Here is a 20,296-nt window from a genome sequence, read left to right on the forward strand (position 1 = left end):
ACAAAGAGTACACATCACTGTGTATTCTAGAAACAGCTGTAGACTCATGTTAGCAAAGTGATAAGAATCTAGGGCTTAGAAGACGCGTACGATATTAACTAAATGGACTGTCCTAAGGGATTTTGTTTCCCTTTTCCTACTTAGCAAACACTTTCAGATTTGCCTGGTATGGAGATTGTGTTACTGAAATGGGCCACAAGAGCCCCAGACTCCTTTTTCACTGCCAGGGGTTGACTGGGTAGATCCCATATTACACCATAAGTGTCTGGTACACAATGGCCAATGGAAAGAACCCAGGAATTCTTACTTTCTACCTGCCCATGAATGAGGAAGAGAGAATCTTCCCCTCTCAACACTGAGGGGTTCAATGAGGATCACTTGGCTCCTGCATTTAGTGAAAGAAGCATCTTCAGGTCCCCTGAGATGCTTATTCACCAGTGTTGAGTTTTATCTTCTGTATAAAAGATAGGAGATTTTAAGTGGCTTATAAATGAAGTCAGGAAACCTATCATGCTCTGAGTTTTATGATTTTATATTTTCCGTCCAAATTTTAAGTACCCCACATCAAGAGCTATCCCATGCCGGAATGGTGTCACTTTTCAGAGGGTGCATCATATTAGCATCTGTTTTCTGTTACTGTCATGAGTCAGAATTCCAATATGGATGATAAATGCTTCAGCATCTGCTTGATATTCCAATATTTAACTTAAGGGTTATGTTAAGGAGATAACCTCCTGAGGTTATTTTATATGCATGTATTTGAGTGAATATTGATAAAAAAATCTTGAGTTTATTTAAGATATTGACTTTAATTGTGTTATTTAAATATATAATTAGATTGGATAGATTGGAAGCTTTTGTGGTACTTTTCCTGAAACTGAAAAGTTTTGCTGAAATTTTTTTAAGTATTGACTTTTATGTGCTGAATTATTTTTCACATTTCAGATGTATATTTTAATAATACTTAGGAGAAAAGATGCAGATAAATAAGTAGGTCATTTCCCAAAGTAGTTTATAGTCCATCATTGACTATAATGTCCATCAATAGTGGTTGAATTCAAGAACAATGCCTAGAACTGAATGAAGTTCTAGAATAAAACATATTCAGGACTTACAATACACATTAGTTACAGCAGGAACTATAATAAAAATGAAATCTTAATTAATTTTTCTTAAAAAGATTTAGACTACCTTACAAAGAAAGTTACTTTTCACATATTAAAACATTTACAATTCTTACTTCTTTGGGAATTTTTTTTAGTTATAAGCTAAAACTATTAAATGCCTTGCTTATGGTAGATGCTAAATACATACTTACTGATTGTTTGCACACAGGGTATTTCCAACCCAAACTGTTCTGTATAATTCAACCAATTTCTAAAATTTGGGATTGGGGGTCTGTATCATTGAAAACAGGGTTAAAAGTTTTTTGGATGACTTAAGGCTTAAGTTGGATTTCTTCCCACCTCCCAATTTTGCAAAGTGCCCATAAATGTGGATTTACTTAATTGTTGATAAAAGGGGGTTATTTCATATGATAACAACAGAATAATCTGTCTAGGGAATCTGACTAACATAAGTCGAGTCACACTTGTGCCCGTTTATTATTGAGCTAATCAAACATGCAGTCCAGCTTCTTCTAATTGCCTGCAGATGTATGACATTCTCATTCCAGGCCAGCAGCACAAAATAATGTTTTATAACCAATATGAAAGTGTAGGGACCTCCGTTTAAAACAATAATGTGCTCCAAGGACCTATATTTCTGACATCATTGTGGAGTTTCAGGAGCCTTCTGTTTTAATAAAGATCTCCACTCCCTTTTAAATGTTACGTACTTGTCCAATAATCCAAACACATTTACCATGGTTGCTGGATCGAAATAAATGAATGCCTGCGGATGAGTCATATTTGTATTAAAATTATTTCTTTTTTCCACATATATTTTTGAACAGGTACAGTTTATCATTACATAACCTAAAGCTGAGGACATTTTTTATGTAATGGCTGAATCTGTACTGTGTTTCAGTGTTAAAGCCAACTGTGCCTTTGAATGCACTATTACCAGTCACAGATGGCACCTAATGATTTAATACCACTAGATATTTTTTAATATATTCTATTTTATAAATATATATTTTAACCAGTTGTCTGTGTTTTAACATTTAGTGAAAGCATGATCCTTTTCATGTATTTGTCCAGAGTTTTTTAATTTTGTGCAAATACAAGGGATTTAAAATGCAACATAACATCCAAGTATCAGTTCACAGTCAGCAGGTTTTTTTCAGGTAATTTTTGCAACTGAGGCTGCTGCTGGGGGAGCCATTTGCACTGAGAATTTCAAATGTCAGGTGCCATCCTTGGCAGCTATAAAATTACATGAAGACCACTTTGGTGTAACATACCTGGAGTTATGTATAAATAAAGTTTCAGAAATTAATTGTTTCTCAGTGAGATATCATCTACCTCAAAGACAAAGGATATTCATCTGCTCCAAAAAGAAGTTGGATGAATGGGGCATGTTTTATATGTAACCTATTAATGGCTTACTTTATTTTTCTACATCTTTATTGCATAGTCTCTATGTAATCTTCCTCAAAGGAGATGGAGTTAGAAATCACTAATTCAAGTTGAGAAAGGAATTTTTTATCATATATAACTTTCTAATAGCCCCATCCTTATAGGAAAAAAAATCATTTGGCAACTAGCAAGTAAGAGAAAGCATCAAATGTGCAATTTGAAGGAATTTGTTCACTTCATTGAACTTTCAAAAAACTCAACATAGGGTATTTTGTATAGCTGGTAATTAAGCCAAGACTAAACTCAGTCACGACTTACAGGTATTATTTCTAACTTGCTAAAGAAATTACACCATCAAAAAATGAATTCAGTACAAATGCCTAATGAAGCTGATTATGGAGCCAAATCCACAGTGCAGTACCTGGCTTCTATTCCATAAGGTGTAACTGAGAGATGTGAAACATAGCCTAGGATTTCCAACCATCCCTGTCTATCTGAGACTGTCCTAGTTTTAAAACTGAAAGTCCCACATCCCTGGAAACGCCTGAGTCTTGGGCAAATGGGATGGTTGATCACCGTAGCACACACCCAATAACCAAATCTCCTGCACCTCACAGCCAAGAGTGAGAAAGTCCCAATGTTGGAGCCACTTTTTCAGGTTAAGGCATTGTTTTTCCAGTGAGACTGTTTTTTCCTGTTTGTTTTGAACTTTCAAAAACCAGGCTTCATTGATTTGTTTATATTTGGACGGAGCCTTTCTTTGCAGTTGTCAGGGTCTCACTTGCCAGTTTGTCATAGAGCTGGTTTCTACATTGTTCTAGATCAAATGTGTAGGATATCTGGACATTAGCACCTACATAATAAGATACATGTCATACTATAGTTAGCTCATCTTTCCACATTTCTGCTGGGAAAAATTTTACCACACAGCCAAATTAAATACAAACCATGTTTCAACTATAAAGCTTTGTTGCCAAAATTTTTATTTTTTTTTCTTTTCAGCTGTATTTTCAACGATTTGATTTGATTTTTATCATTATTACCCATGATGCAGGAGCAAATAAAAAGCTAAAACGAAAAAAAAAATCCTTTTATAAAGCCTAAAGGAACAAAAAAACCATACCCAGGGTTAAAAAGCTCTACAGTCTTGGGGACCATCTATTATCTTCTGCACATTTCTTTATAAACATAAGGATAACTAAAATACTATTTTGAAAAGGAAAGAAGTTATTATTTATAAATCTACTTAAAAAAAGAAACTTGAACTAACATGTACAGATTCTCAGATGCCAGGGACGTCTTTCTTTGACTTCTTTCATTTGAAACTTAAATGATCTCATATTCTAAAGAGGATTTATAAATTATAGTGTAATAAGTAGCTTAGCATAACTGGCATTGTCATTACTAAACAGCTTTCAAACACTACCCTTTTGTAGATCCTCACTAATGTCATTAAGGTCTCTGGTTGCTTCAGTTAGTTTTGTGAGGAAATGTCTAATTTTTTGCATGTAATTATATAGCCCGTGAAGAGCTTTGATCTCAGAAAATAGATATTTTGCAAAAGGAAGACTGTAATTGAGTAAATTATGATATTAACAGAAAAGAATACTTCCAGCAGAAAGTAAAATGAGTATTTAGCCTGCTTACAGTTTTTCATTGTTTTCAGTTGTTAATTACCTTTGAGTATTTGAAAATTCTCAATAGGCATACAGATGGACAGGAGTTGAGTTTATAGAGAAAACCCAATCATTTTTTAAATAAGCTGATGTAGTGTAATAGATATGATTGATTTCCTCCTGAAAAATCTAGCATTGTTTCATAATTTACTTTTCCAAATACTGGAACCATCAAATTACTAGTTAATTTAAGACTCGTTTTTAATACACATTTATGAACAGTATGTATATGTATCTGATTCATGCACAGTCAGGAAGTGTCCTTAAAATTTCTTCATAAAAATTGAATGACAACTATTTGAGGTGGAAGGATGGAAGAGGTCAGTATGATCACTCTTCTGCAACAAAAGACTCTACTATGTAACTACCTAACTCAATGATTCCCAAAGTGTGGTCCCCAGACCAGAAGTATTAGCATCATCCAGTAACTTATTAGACCTGCTAATTCCTGGGCCCCATCAGACTTACTGAATCAGAAACTCTAAGGATTGGGCTCAGCAATCTCTGTTTTAACAATCCCATGATTTTGATGCCTGCTCAAGGTTGGGCACCAATGCCCTAATTTAATCTTAACTTCAAGAAGCTGCATTCAGTTACAAGAATCAGAGGGCAGGGTCATAACACTTTACATGGGATATGGGAAATAGTGAAGAGAAAACATCAAAAAATATACATTCTGCTTCTAAGATAGAATAATATTTCTGTTTTACATCTCTTACCTTTCTTATTGTCATCACCAGTACTCTGATCCCTAAACATGAATGGTCATGAGTCCTGCTTGGGACTATGTCCCTGAACCAAGGATACGATATATTCAATCTAGAGGATATGCAAATGTGATATACTATAACTGCCTGTATTGTCAGCAGGTGAAACTCTAAATTATGTTCTGGCTATGGTAATGATTGATGCTAAGAGATACCCATACCTTCTATAAGCATCCCCCTTACACTCATGGCACAAACTTGTGAGATGAGGAAATGCTGGGTTTGGAGGTTCAGTTCATGTAGAGTCACAAAAGAGAAGGAGGTTGACTCTGACTTTGGCCTTAAAGTGTCTTTCAGTTACCAAAGTGATAGGAGATCCATCCAATAGCAGATGCACAGCTGACATCTCATTCTATTTAGACTCTGTGAATATTATCAGATATTAGAAAAGTTTCACATAAGTGTCTTCTGTTCAATTTAAACTTGATCAAAGATTTACTTCCCATCAAAGACAAGGAGATTCTCGTTAAAACTAGTTAACACTTAATCTGTGGAATGAATTTCCTTCTCCCCATAGAAGCAACAAGAAGCAGATTAAAGTAGAATTGCAAGCCTGGGTAACTTCAGGAATGTGCACTGGTACTGGCTCATTATTTCCTTCTCCAGCAGAAAGTCTCAAACTATATTCTCTGAAATCAACAAGTTGCCCCATTTGTAAGGATTGCCTTTGCACTTTTTGAATTACTGGCACAATTTTATTCTTTAAAACCAAAGAGTAAACAAAATTTGTCCCAAATGTGTTTGATTTTGCACGAATGTACAAATAAGTAATTCATGCCACATCTGAAATTCATTAGCATACTTCTTTTTCCAGGAGGTAACTGCAAATTGCATACTCAAAAATAAAACTGATCAAGAAAACTGCATTCAGATACTGGCAGAAAAAAATGGCTGTCATTGCAAGCATTTAGCCACAATGGCAGGCTTGTAGCTTGAACCTAAATGATTTGCAAACATTTAATAAAGATGAAGTGAAATGACATGAGAGGATGGCTGAGTGCCAAGATACTGGAAGCAGCATGGATAGCTTATTGTTGTCAATTTCATATGACCACAGATTAAAAGGAGGGTGAGACAGGGAATCAATGTTATATAAATGTGTACTAAATAGACTAAAAAACTTGAGATTTAGGCTGAATTAAATTCTAAAACTTGGACTGCCTTTCAAATACTTGCACATCTGTACTTGTCAAGGGTAACCAGGCAATATCACATGTGAAATTGACCAAACAGAACACAAAACCCTTCAGTTAGTGTTCAATAAATTCAATCAAGTTTGAGAACCACTTTCTGTTGTAAGGCACTTTGATAGAATCAAAGTAGAAGGAAGGAGTGGTCATAGTCCTTAGGGAACTTGGCATCATCAACCCATGAGTTATAAAATAACAATAAAAGAAACAAACAGCAGTTCTGTAAAGTAACACATAGGACATCACAAGAAGTACATAACGAATTGCCAAAAGTAGAAGTAAAACCAGTGTGTGATACAGGTATCCTTGAAATTTACTAAAATTCATATTTAGACAGAAAAAGAAAACATGTCTCCAGAAATGTGGTCAAGAACAAAAGTTTGGTTCCTCCCTAGAACTGGTCATTTAGAAGAGAATGATGAGGGCAAGTCAAGAGGTCTGATAAGGAAATTAAGATTCAGGCAGCAGAGGAAGTAACCATCCTATAGCCAAGAAGAACAAACGAGAAGCAGCACTGTGTCCATGTTCCTTCTGCCCTAGAGTGGCTTCCCTGCACAGTCCCCCAGAAGCAGTGTGCTGCTGATAGGAATGCTAACGAGGTAAGGAGTTGGGGTACTTGGAAGAAGACCAAATCAGAAAGTATACATGATGCTGAACCACTGCACAGCAAACATCCATGACTGGTTCTGTCCTCAACACATGTCCCCAACAAAATACAAATGTGTTCTCTGGCTCTGTCTAAATATCTTCCTGAACTGTGTCCCATTTTACTTATTATGAGTAGGTACTAAGCAAATGTTTTGTGAGTGTATATCTGTATGTGTTTGTTTGAATAAATGAATGGTTTTTAATCAACAGAGAACTCAGGCTTAAAGTTTACTCTGAGTTCTAAAACCATCCTTGAAAATGAGCTATTGAATACGATAGGTATATAAAGTATATTTCCCAGCTATATGTGTTATCAAATTTCTCACTAATAGTAGAGGTCTTAGATATCTTGTTCCCATTTTAAACTTAAGCCACCTGAAAGAAGGAGCTATAAATTCTATTCACTATATCCTGGATAATTAAGTTTTTAACAAACATTGGTGAATAAACAGGTTGCCTTTATTCCTAGAGCAAGACTAAAGTTGGAAATACTAGTTATTTTTACTTTCTGTCAAGCTGTTTAAACAGCAAACTCATCACTTTATCAAATATATCCTTCCTCAGAAATCTAATGGGAAATAATGAAAATACAGTTGAGTTTGCAGTGAAATAATCACAAAGCTGGAAAATACTTATGTGAGCTTTGTAATATCATGAAGAAACTCAAGGTACTTTATGAAGCTCTACAAAATAAGAGTAAGAAAGGAAGAAGGGGTCAGAGCAGTCCATCTTGGTCATTTCCCTTGACTGCAGGCCAGAAATTACCCTTTTAAAATCTACTTTGTTTAAACGCTAAAGGGTAGACTCCAGGAAAGTCACTTAGTTGGGCGTAGGTCACTTAGAGAAGCGCTGTTCTGATCTGGTCCCAAGGCATAAAGAGCTGAATTGCTAGAGAAGTGAGAAGGAAATCCATAGATCCCAGGGGGCCAGGAAGAAAGAACCCAGCTTACTGAGGGCCCCTTGGGAGCTGATAACTAGCTTATACTTTAACGGTAGGTGACATAAGAGTGTGAAGTAGGGAATGGATCCAGAACTGACCATAAAAGCTGTGTGTATAGCTTTATGTCTGCCCAGCTAAAGTGAAAATCATAATGGGAACTGGAACCGCCTTTGTGCATATAGTTAAACCTCAAAAAGCTCCAGGGACTGTAGTGAACTAAGTTTTGTACTCTAAACAGCTACGTGTGCTGCAAGGAATCTAATCCTACTCCCCTGAGTGGAGGTGTGGAACACAATCCAAAATGGGAAACAACTCAAGGGGTCCTAGTCAGTGTCCACCCAGGAGACCAGGTCCGTCACAATCTAGATTAGGGAAGAATTTTTGTTCAATGGTGATTAGTTAGATTTCACTTGTGAAATATTTTGTAGCAAAGCCCTCCTATACATACATTCACAAAACAAGTATGCCATTAAATTGTCATTGACATTTCTACTATTAACTAAAAAACTGAAGTGTCTCAATATATTTTAATATGCCAAAATTATGAAGAGCAGTATAAATTTTTCAGAATCTGTGATCAAATCCTTCAAATTTTTGTTGACTTGCAGAAGCTTCTTATAGAATTAGTTCAGCTTTAATCATTCTCCTAAAATATGTGGGCAATTTAGGTATCTGGCATCATTCAACTTTGCAAAACCCCCCAATGAACTTTTTTCTAATCACTGCTTTTCCCAATTTGAGGCCTGAAGAGATACTGTTGTGTAAGATGGCTTTTTCTCCTTATCCATGTTCTTTCCTGAGCAGTTTGTGATATCAGAAGATACCTCATCTAAAAAAGAGAAAGACATTCCAAAAAAAGTTGTTAAAAGACATCTTAGAAACCTGCCTATGCAGGCTAAATGACCTTTTTCTTGCCTAGATTTAGTTTATTCCAGCTATTTACACTCACACGGGCACACATACACATACCCACTCAAGTTCATGTCCATATACACACATGTGCACAAACATATAACACACCATTATTTTTGGTAGGAAAGTAACATGTATGGAAGTTAAACTGATCAAAGCTGATAATTCCTCTAAAATGTTCCCCTATCATTATTCCCATAAAATCAATACTGGAAACTGCTTTCTAAATTCATGTGTTTACCTATCACAAGAGAATGGGGCACCTTGGACAGCTACTACACTATTTTAATCAACAAAGAATTTTGTTAGATGAAATATAGAAAGGGTCAACAAAATATGAGTGATGGTGTTAAAGTGTAACCTCTAAGGCTCTTTGTCTTACACTTTGGCAGCATCCTGGTCATTTCTTTACTAATTGTTCTTAGAGATTTACCTGGATTCTATCCCAACCCACCTTCGTATTCTATAATGAGCAACTGAATTTTTAACAAAATAAACTTTTTAGATAGACTATCATAGAGTGGATTAGGAAATAACTTATCTGGGATTGACATTGAATTCCTAAGCTCCTTCATTCTTCAGACGTTGGTAAATTATATAGTCAGGAGGTAGCCCAGAATAAAACTTCACTCAACAAGCAAGGCAGAAAATTCCAGTCATTCATGATTAATTAAACTTCCTGGTAAAAGCTGTGGGCCCTTTCTGTAAAAGTAGTTCATGACCTAGCACATCAGAAGAACCCTAATCCAGGGAGTGAGCCAGAGAAAAAGTCCTCCCGCACAAGCTGGGAAAGATGCAGGGCTTTGTCCGGAACCTCAATTGCATGATCTCCCTTCTTAAATGATGAAAAAAACCTAAACTAATGATAAAAAGAAGCTAAATAAAAGAAGCAAATTTAATTGTGGTGCAATTTAAGTAGCTAATGATAATTCTAAAAAACCAGGGAAGATTATTTGGTGAATAGCTCATTCAAAAAAAAAGTTAAATAGCAAAGCCATTGTAAATTAGAGTTCAACTCTTAGTAAACTAAAAAATCTTCTCATTGATTTTTCAATTTAGGCAGAAAAGTGGATTGTGTAAGCAGACCAGAGCAATAGTTTCCAATAAACCAAGTTATCACAGATGGTTCGTACCCCAAATAAACTGTCAGAATATCACTCTATTAGAAAAAGAGCTTTAGCTATTTAGTTGTCATTGTAAAAACCTGCCACAAACAGCATTAGGATTCTAATAGAGAGTTTTAAAGAATTATTAGAAAATCTAGTTATAATATCAAAGTCAGGAGTAGGCAGAATTACACATTACCAAAAGTATTATGAATTTGTATGCTTTTCTTGGTAAAATACAGTTTCTGGTCTCATGTTAAGGGAACAGCTTATAGTGACGGGGAAAATAAGAAAGACCTCAGTAAAGAAGATTTCATGAATTATTTGATTAAATATGAATGGTGTTTTGAATATTCTCAAGAGCTTAAAAAATCAAATAAAGGTCCTGAAAAGTGGGCAAAACTAATTGCAAGCAATAAGCCTGCCTATTCCTCAGTGTAAATCTCAAATTAGAAAAGCAGAATCAGTGCAGATTCAAATTCAGACCAAGCCTTTGCAGTTGATTCAAAGAGCTACATTTAAAAGTGATTCTAATAGATGACACACCACTGTTATGTCAACTCTATTACTCAGCAGAAAGAAAACACCATTTCTCTTAAAGGAGAAGAAATCATTTTTCTTCTCTGTTACAGTTAGGTGAACCTTTTAACCACAAAAATCACAACTGGGTAACTGTAGTCACTGAAAATTCATGACTTAAGTGTTCTTTGCCCATTGATCAATTTTAAATAAATATCACATATTATTAGAATGAAGCAGTGAAGCTGGTTATGAGACTTCCCTGGCTCCTCTGTTGAGTGACTCAAGTAACGGTGCCACTCGCCCCCTAACATCACCTACCATCACCACACACCACTCAGTCTGAAAATCAGTCACCTAAGGAAAAGCAAAAATGCAGTGAACATCTGTTAGGGTAGAGGCCAGGACTGTATTCACACATTTGTGGAGAAAAAAGCAAACTAGAGCAAACAGCTGAGTCATATCCTTTTCTTCCAGGAACTTCTTCTTACCCTGAGAGACAGGTGCAGCTGTAAGAGGAATGAAAGTCAGAAAAAAAGAGATGTATGATGGAACTGGAAGAAAGATAAAAAGAGAGCAAGATAGGAGAGTAGAGGACAATGAGCAAGTGTAAGACTATACTAATCGAAAATAGGTTCTACTGAAGTATCTCATAAAATAGTATTACAATTAGCAACTTTCCACCTATGTATATATGTATAAGTGCATATTTCCCTCAAAAGACTGATGAAAGAAAAAAGAAAAAGTGGCACTTTAATAAATCAGTTTTACTGTTTTTATAAAATTGGCTAGAGGAATCTTTAAATTTGGGATTCAGTTGTCTAATATGTTTTTGAGAATCTCCTACTTCTGTGTGTGATAGACCAGTGCTTCTCAAACTTTAATGAACACACAAATTACCTGGGGATCCTATTAAAATGAAGACTCTGATTCATATGTCTGGGGTGATATCTGAGATTTCACATTTCTAACAAGCTCCCAGATTTTGATGGTATATACAGATCCTATCTTCCAGTAGCTCACACTTTGTGCTTCCCATCAAGAAGTTGATGTCTAGTGATTCTTCATTTTCTATTTTCTGCAGTTAGCAAAATGTGATACAATTTGATAGAATCAGATTTGTGTGTGGTGGGTTTTTTTTTTTCAAAAAGATATTTTTTTCCTCTGTTTAGATACTCAGTCTCTCCAATATAAATTCCATTGTAACAGCTACAGCTGTAATACATAGATATTTCCCTTGCTTACTAATTAATAGAATTTTCTCCTGCAGTGGAATGTTTTTATGCTTGAATGCTCAGGAGGATCCCAGAAAGTAGTCTTTGGCAGCAAAGAGTGGCAGAAACCCCATGAAACTCAGCAAGAGACAAAAGTTCCCATCTGGGTCTTCCCCTAAGAGAGTCTGACTGTATTAAACCAGTTAACCTCTCTGGGCCTCAGTTTTCTCAGCTGTTAAAATGAAGAGTTGTCCTTTCCAGCGCTTATTCAAAATAATTTTAAAAGAATGAGAGAAAGAGAGAGGTGGAAAGAGTGCACTTTGTCTGGGTTACAAGCCTTGGAAGTGTGGTCACTGTATGGTTCTTCATTGATACGTGCCTGGCATTTGAACTGTTTCTATTGATAGGAGTTCTTTGCCTTTCAGATGGCATTTTTATCAGGAAAACATACCAGAGCGAGTCAAAATCTGCCCTGGGAAGAATGCAGGTGCATTCTGTGGTTATAATAGCCTTAATGACTCAGAACCAAAAAACCAGACAGTTCTAATGACTTGAAGCTTTATTGACAAAACAGTTCACACCTAGTACTGGTTGTTTGCTAAAAGTCTGGACCAAATCACTGAAGCTTTAAAAGCTTGCTCACTGAACTCTTTTCCCCAGGCACTGACGTGGGTAATTATTGTGGTTCATGCCACAGTCCTGGACTCCATTTCAGTCCTAGCTTGGAAAGAAGTTATTTTTATTTTGGTGCACAGTACGTATACTTTTTGTGCATATTAATATAAACTCCTTTAAAGTGTAAAGGTGCCAACACTAAATGTTACAAACTTTTTGTTATTTTCTTGATTTTGAATTAAGATTTTCTGCCTCATTGGGGTAAATGAGTACCTTTCAGCAAAGAACAATCTGTTTAAAAATCTATACTTCGTTCATTTTACATTTTGGGATTTTTTCAGCCTCAGACTCAAACCAAACTTACAACCAAAGCAATCAGTCTTTCCTGAGCTTATGCATTATTATCCATCACATAGAAACCATAAGGAAGTCTATGCACTAGTTATCTGTTGCCACATAACAAATTACCCTAAAATTTAGTGGCTTAAAACAACAAACCTTTATTATCTCACAGTTTCTCAGGGTCAGCGATAGAGGTGTGGCTTAGCTGGGTCCTCAGGCTTTGGGTCTTTCACAAGGCTGCAGTCATCTCCAGGCTTGATTGGGAAGGATCCACTTCCTAGCTCACTCACTAGTGGTGTTGGCAGGATTCACTTCCTGCCTCCGTTCCTCATGAGTTCTTCCTCCTTCAATTCCTTGCCACATACACCTCTCCACAGAGCATCTCACAACATGGCAGCCTTCTTCATAAGAGTAAGCAAGTGAGGGGGCAAGAGAAGGTGCCAGCAAGAGAGAGAGTGCTAATAAGTCTGAGGTCACAGTCTTTTGTAACTTAATCACAAAAGTGACAACCTATCACTTTTGCCATACTCTGTTCCTTAGAAACAAATCACTAGAGCCAGCCCACATTCAAGGGCATGAATGCCAGAAGTCTAGGATCATTGGGAGCCATGTCAGAAGCTGCCTACCATAAGCTATAATTAAAATTCCCCCTGAATTGATTCCAACCAGGCCTTTAGAGTTAAATCTAGAATTTTAAATGGTTTCAAAAAGCAAAATATGAGTTAAAAAGCAAAACGCACCCACCTCCCCAGCGGTGCAGAAGACTGGATGACTCATTCAGATACACAGCCTGAAGGGTGTGGTTGAAACAGGCAAAGTACTGTGCAAAAGAAGAACCTCACTGCTTCTACAGCTCCTTTTGAATGAATGTACCCTTCTCTTCTTCATGGACTTGGGACTTCTAAAATGCTATCAATCCTCACCAAAACCACTCCAAAGTAATTATGACTGTATCCTTTGATTTACAAATTTCTGTATTAAATTCCTTCTTTACTCCACTCTACAAATAAATAATATCCATGAAGCAAATAATTTATCAACAAACACAAAAACTCCCTTTACTTTTGCAGATTAGCATGTACCCAGATGCCAGTTACATAAAAGAAATTTAATAAACACTGTTCTTGCTTCATGTTAACTTTTGTCCTAGACATCTATATTAGTGTATTTGTTAGGGAATCGTAGAAAATGTTCTCTGTCTCTCCTATAGAAATGTCTGGTCTGTTTTGGTCACATTTTCCTTCCTACAGCCTATTCAAAAGCCTACTCCTAGAATCATCATATTTATGTTTAAATATGTTTAAATCTTTTCTTTTGCCTCAAAAGTCTACTAGGAGACATGTGCTGAACCTATCTTAAGGTTACAGTAAATAGGTTTGTAAAAGTCAAAAATTCAGCCATAAAATTCAATATGAACTTTCTTGGGATTCTAAGGAGTAGGTGTCTTGATAAGAGGCAGAATAGTGACTTATTTTTCAACAAGAAGGCAATAGTCAAGTAGAGTAGCACTGTAAGGAAAAGGAAGAAGAGGAAAAAATATATGAGCAAAAACAGAAAAATCAGTGAAGGTGGAAACCAGGAAATCGAACAATGTATAGAAGGATCTATAAAATCGGATGGTGACATGTAGGGAAGGCCACCAGCCACATCCAATCTCCCCTAGAAGAATTTTCTAGTAGCCAGATTGCAAATGAACCAGAGGGAAAGAATAGAGAAAAAGCTAATGCACCTACTAAAAGGAGTAACTAAAATCCAAAGTAAGGGCTTTTTTTTTTTCTTTAAAGAAGATGGAAATGGACCAAATATTCTTAAATTGCTTTTTAAAGTACATAATACAGCTCTGTATGGAGTGCAATACACTTTCTCTTTGGTTCACTCTCCCCCAGACTTATTTTCCAGATTTGCCCAGGTGTCTCTGATGCCAATAATAAAACCTCTGTGGGCCTGCTGTGTGGGCAGTAGGATAAATGGGTGCCTTGGCAGCCAGGTGGAGGCCAGCCTCTGGCCTCCGGCCTGGAGCATCTTGGGGAGGCTGGTCTGGTCCATGAAGCAGGCAGTGAGAGCTGCGGCAGCCCTCAGCGGGGCTCCCAGTCAGATCTGGTTCCTTTTACTGTGAAGTCCAGAGGGAAAAAAAGCATTACGTTCATAAGATTTCCTCATATTCAGGCATCCATTTGCTAATACACTCTCTTGACATAAGTAGCCCCACTAAATTCCTCTTTCCTCATCACTAACTCTAAAATGACAGTTTAAGGATTATCCTTTCTGCCACTTACCATGAAACATGGCTCCAAACCAGTTTGTTATAGGTTTCTGAGCTTAACCACATAGCTCACAACTGAGTGGATAATCAATCATTTTATGACTAAATCCATCTGGAACAAATTTGAAGAAGTAGCCATGTAGGTTTCTTTTGGAAAAAAAAAAAAAATTAAACTGAAACCAGAGTTGATCTTTTCAAAGGTTCAGAAGAAAAAAAAATTACAAAACTCAACAATAACTTTTCCCCCCAGAACTCATGCATGTTCTCTGAGTAAGTTTGGTGCTGTCCAGTCCCCATTTTACATTTCATTTAATCTTTCAGAGAAGCAGTCCTGGAATGCTTTGGAGGAGAGTCCATTTCCCAGAGAATGAGGTCATGATCCCTCCTTGGGTAGATGGAAAGGGGGACATTGTGTGGTCAGGTTGTAACCATAACTTCATGCTGATCTTAAATTCCCAAACACGCAGGGCTCAACTGAAGAATTATGGAACCAAAAGAGACTGTTTCTGGCCATTCTTGCTGGACCCACTACTTTTTGCCCTGTAGGCATTAAAGGATAATTTAAATATCAAGAGCCTTAGCTTTTAACTGTGCCTTTCTTTCCCTCACGAGACCCCAAATTGTTAGTGTAAATTTGGATATATTTTTCAATGTATACCCTGAAATCTACACCATTCATGCATTCATCTTTTTCAATTTTTAGTCACTTATTCATCAGTTTATGCCTGAATGCATTCAGTTAGTATGTGTTCAAACTGCACTAGATGCCTAGACACACCACCTTTCTTGCAAAGACTTTTCAGTCTATCTGAAGAGGTAAGATAGAGCCAGATTTTAAAAAATTAAATGATAGAAATAATTCAGCTCAACAATTAAGTCAAAAAAGCCCAAGTTGAGATCCTCCAGTCCCCGTGTAGTCAATGGTAAATGGTGGTTACCGAAAAGCACTAGAAGAGTCAAGAGGAGGGATTGGTTGCTGCAACCAGGGGCCAGTGAGGGCTTTGTGGATGTGATCTGGGTCATGAAGGATGAACTGTATGTGAATAACCCTGAGAAGAGAAAGGGCAGGCATTGCTAGGTGGATGCCCTGTATATAGAATAATGGTGACAGTACTGTGTCGCTGTTTGGGGTGAGGGAAAGGAGGGCTACTGTGGGGGGCAGCAGGAAACAAGATAGGAAAAGTCATTGGAGGACAGTTTATGTAGAACCTTGAATTCTTGGTTAAGCCATTTAGATTTAGTACTGTCATAACTAGTGAAAGATTTTGAGCAAGGAATGACATAATGAAAATGCTACCTCCAGATAGTTGTAGGATGAAGAGGAAAATATGTATACATATATGGTTAAATGTGTTAAATCATCCTAATAGGACTGGGGTGGAGTTTGGGGTGGAGAGGGCATTTGTCAATCTGCTTTATAGAAAAGTGAATGAGTTTCTCAAGAAAGAATTGCACTAACTTTCAAGTACTATACATACAGTAATGATGCTAATAAGAGACATAAAAAGAGAGTTTGATCCACAAGGACTATTTTCAGGATTAAAATAATTTGTTTAAAACTATTTCTAACAGATATATTCATTATTTTTGCATGCAAGTGCTTCTCCTGTGTCAAATGATGATTCTAAATAAGTTCCACTCCAAGTAGGATAAATAATTAGGTTCCAAAAATTTAAAAGGTAGGGTAAAACTTTAAGTTTAAATAGTAGGTTTATAATATTGTTTAGCAATATAGTTATTCATAGGTATTACAAAGGTAAACATCAAATTGTAAGTTAATAAGATTTTGGTATAATTTCAGCTCTTGCACCCCATGAAATAACCAATTAGGAGCTAAATAAGCCCTTAAATGATCTTCTGAACAATCAGCCTTTCTGCCTTGTGCCCACAACCATTAAACTGTAGAATGTTCATTAGTCATAATATATGGCTGAAGGAATATGGAGCAAGTCTCTAGCCATAAACTATGTCTAAACATAGACCTTTAACAGCAATTACTCTTATTTTAACATGTTTAAGACTGTGATGCTGCAAAATGCAATGAACGCAACCTAAGCAGAGTCATGCCCTGATTATAATAAAGGTTTTGCAATTATAGGAAATTATGGCAAGCGGCAATTATCCATAGGCCCACTCTCCCTTAGGAGTCCCCTACCTTTTACTTTGCAAATAAGCATTAACTAAGGAGTAATTTGGTTATAAATAGAGGAGAGCAACAAGTTCTCCCAATATGTCTAGAGGAAATCCATTTTCCACTTAAAAATTATCTTCATTTAAAAATAAGAATTTGGGGGCTGGCCTGGTGGTGTAGTGGTTAAGTTCACACACTCCACTATGGCAGCCCAGTGTTCGCAGGTTCAGATCCTGGGCACGGACCTATGCGCTGATCATTAAGCCATGCAGTGGTGGCATCCCATATACAAAATAGAGGAAGATGGGCACCAATGTTAGCTCAAGGCTAATTTTCCTCAGCAAAAAGAGGAAGACTGGCGATAGATGTTAGCTCAGAGCCAATCTCCTCACCAAAAAATAAAATAAAATAATAGAAATAGAATTTAAATGGAGTACAAAAAGGGGAATGGCAGTTTGGTAGTGGGGGTGAGGCTGGACTACTAAACTAATAAAGTAAGAACTTAAGAGCATGTGAACATATAATTTAGCTTATGGAATGATCTACAGGAATTTTAACTGGATTTAATTTCTCTTCACTAAGTCATGATATTGTTTTGTTTTGTTGTTGTTTTGAAGACCTACCCACAGAATTTTGCAAAGGTAAAACACCTGGTTCATCTGTTTATTGGTTTATTTGAGTTTCCATTCTGGAACTCTTCATAAACAATCGTCATGCCTGTACTTTTCCTTTTTAAGAATGGGGTCTGCTGGAGATGATGTATTAGTTGTCTGGATTTACTTTTTTATTTTATATTGGATTTGGGAATAATAAGATGGGAAAAGAAAATTTTAATATTTGCTTTGCTGCTTACAGTTTGGGAGATGGCACAAAACCATAGACTAGGTATCCTGTAGCTGGATCCCTAAACACAATTTCAAAGTGTGAGATTATTCAGCAAGCCTGAATTGAGTAAATACTGTATGCAAAGCACAGTAGCTGCTGAGAATATAAAGATAAAAGCTTATAGGGCCTGCCCTCAAAGAGCTCACAGTCTATAAGGAAGTAGACAGTAATTACAATGTGGCATTCTGAGTCCCATTTTAGAGACTTCCCAGAGAAGGTGACACCAGGTATCAGTCTTAGAAAGTTGTGGAATTGGCAGAAAGGAAGGAGGGAAGGCAAAAGATTGGTACATGCAAAGGGAAGTGCTTTTGCTAAGGTTGTAAGTAGAAGACAAAAAAAGAGAACAAGTGTTCTGTATGATTCAGTATGCAGTACACGAGAGTAGGAAAGAGATCATGAAGGGCCTTCCATGTCATGTTAAAAAGTTTGGATTTCATCCTGAAGATAGTGGGAAGTGACAGAATCAGCTTTCCTCTACACCAAGTGAACAATGCCCTATACCAATCTGAAACTTACTTATGCAAATCTTAATGAAGTACACTCTCTTTGCTCATACAAGAAGTAAATAATACATCATTTTCCCTTAAAACTTATTTCTGAATTCTAAATTTGTTAAGCCAGCTACATAATTTTTGTAACTACTTAGGACTGGATTTATTCTCCATTTATAACAGTATTACAAAGGCAAATTAAGCATGGATTTCATTCTAAAAATAGCACATCTCTGTTTGTAAGCTTAAATTTTTATCAAATATAATGCAGTAGGGAAAATGTCTTAGCTCAAGGTAAAGCTACCAAAGTCAAGTCTAGCCTTAAAAGTCCACTTAGCATTTAGTGTATTGTTCCAGGCCGTTATGATTTTATCCACACAGACTATAATTGTAACTCTTAAAGGATTTTTACTACTTGGGGTTTGTTCCATCTTAGAGTTTGTACTAAAACATATTGGAAGACTAATGTGAAAGTAAAATTATAACTCAGGCTTTGCAGAAGCTACAAGAGGTTCTATACATCTACCTTATTTGGCACAGCATCCTTTAGTCTATAACAAAATCGTTGTAGTGACAATATAATTATATAAATACTATGGAAGCTTTGAGTGTTATTTATCTTAAGTGTTTTTCCACCTTATAACAGTGCTTGAATTTATACATCAAATCTAATGAAGAGCTCAACTGGTACCTTCAACAAATTGGGGCTACAAAATTATAAAGGCCACTGATGTGTGCCCAGGGTTATCCAGTCACTGGTTTCCTAACGGAGAATGTCAGAATTCTGTAGTTGGAACAAAACTTGTTTAGGACCCTGAGCCAGACAAAGTGCCAGGGACACTCCTTCCTCCTTAAGGTGGCTCTAGCAAAGGAGGAGGTGGGGAGCAGCCATCCAAGACCTCTACAAGGCAGTTGACTCCAGAGATAGCAGTTTGCTGCTACCCCTCTTTCTTAACAAGGATACTTTGTGGATACAGCTGTCCCAAAGGTCAGTTAGACAAGCTGCTTTCTGTAGTGATCTTCCATTGGCCAAAGGAACCTGGGAAAAGAAGCATAAACAAGGTGGGTGTAAGCCAGACCTTGAAGAGGAATCTATCCTGTTAAGGTAGAGGAGTTGGAGAGAGGCTCATGGGCAAAGGCAGATAAGTGGCAAAATGTGTGTTGCACATGGCAGTAGGTAGCCTGGCTAATGTGGAGGGTTATATAAGATGGCATTGATAAGTTGGAATCTAAGGGAAAGACTAGTTTTTATGTGAAACCACCTGTTATGTTGCAGTAAGTTTCAAAACAATCATACAGGACCTTCTGCATTTTATCGACATCTATGTACAAGGTCATAAGATTAGCTAGCATATGTTGGAGTCTTGGGGGCCTGGACAGCAGCCCACCATCACTGAGGAGATGAAGATGGCCCTGCTGAGCTCCCAAGGGGTGCCCTGAAGAGCCACACTGCTGGGCCAGGGAAACAGCATTCACAAACGAATGCTGAAGCAGCAGTGCCCAAGGTCTACAGATCAGTAGGAGATGGCCCTCATACTACCTTGGATGTGGCAGCAGTCAGAGCTGTCAAGTTAAAAGAATGGTCTGTCCAATCAGGGTGAAATAGAGAAAGGGCAAATGGAAAATCAAATATTTAAATAGGAAGGAGTCAGAAATGCAGGTTAGAGAAAGGTAGGATAAGAAGACAGAGAAAGAAGTCAGCCTAGCCACCTCCTGATTTGTCACATTGTCACCTTAAGCATAGAGTTCTTCCTCAGGCTTTAAATTCTTTTGATTTTCCTGTTAATTCTCTCTGTTATACCCTTAATATGTGCACAGGACTCTTATCATATACACGTATACAATTTACCTATGGCTATAATGAAACCATTTCGAGGAGGTCATTTGGTGTTTGAAAAAACCAAAATTAATTTTCCAAAAGAATATTTTTCTAATATGCCACGATTTTACTATATTACTAGCATAGCATTTAAAAAACAAAAATTGGCTCCAAATCACACTCTCCTGTGTGATATGATTGAATGGATGCTTCATTACTTCATTAACTACAGATGATGTAGGTCACCATTACGTTTTGT

General features: G+C 36.8%; 1 protein-coding gene and 1 long non-coding RNA gene across 13 annotated transcripts in view; one reads left to right on the forward strand and one right to left on the reverse strand.

Moving 5' to 3' along the window:
• Window positions 1-20,296, reverse strand: part of LOC103546256 (uncharacterized) — a 389,543-nt gene that overhangs the window by 166,505 nt on the left and 202,742 nt on the right. Inside the window, exon 5 of one of the 6 annotated variants that reach the window (XR_011526076.1) lies at window positions 16,383-19,257. The exons of 4 other annotated variants lie outside the window; for them this stretch is intronic. This is a non-coding gene — a long non-coding RNA (uncharacterized lncRNA). Of the gene's footprint in view, window positions 1-16,382; window positions 19,258-20,296 lie in introns of those variants that run through there. One more of the 6 variants, XR_011526077.1, reaches the window with a different exon arrangement.
• Window positions 1-20,296, forward strand: part of EFEMP1 (EGF containing fibulin extracellular matrix protein 1) — a 59,832-nt gene that overhangs the window by 7,314 nt on the left and 32,222 nt on the right. The gene's annotated exons all lie outside the window — the stretch shown is intronic.

Source organism: Equus przewalskii, chromosome 14, assembly GCF_037783145.1.
Source record: "Equus przewalskii isolate Varuska chromosome 14, EquPr2, whole genome shotgun sequence".
Taxonomy (NCBI): domain Eukaryota; kingdom Metazoa; phylum Chordata; class Mammalia; order Perissodactyla; family Equidae; genus Equus; species Equus przewalskii.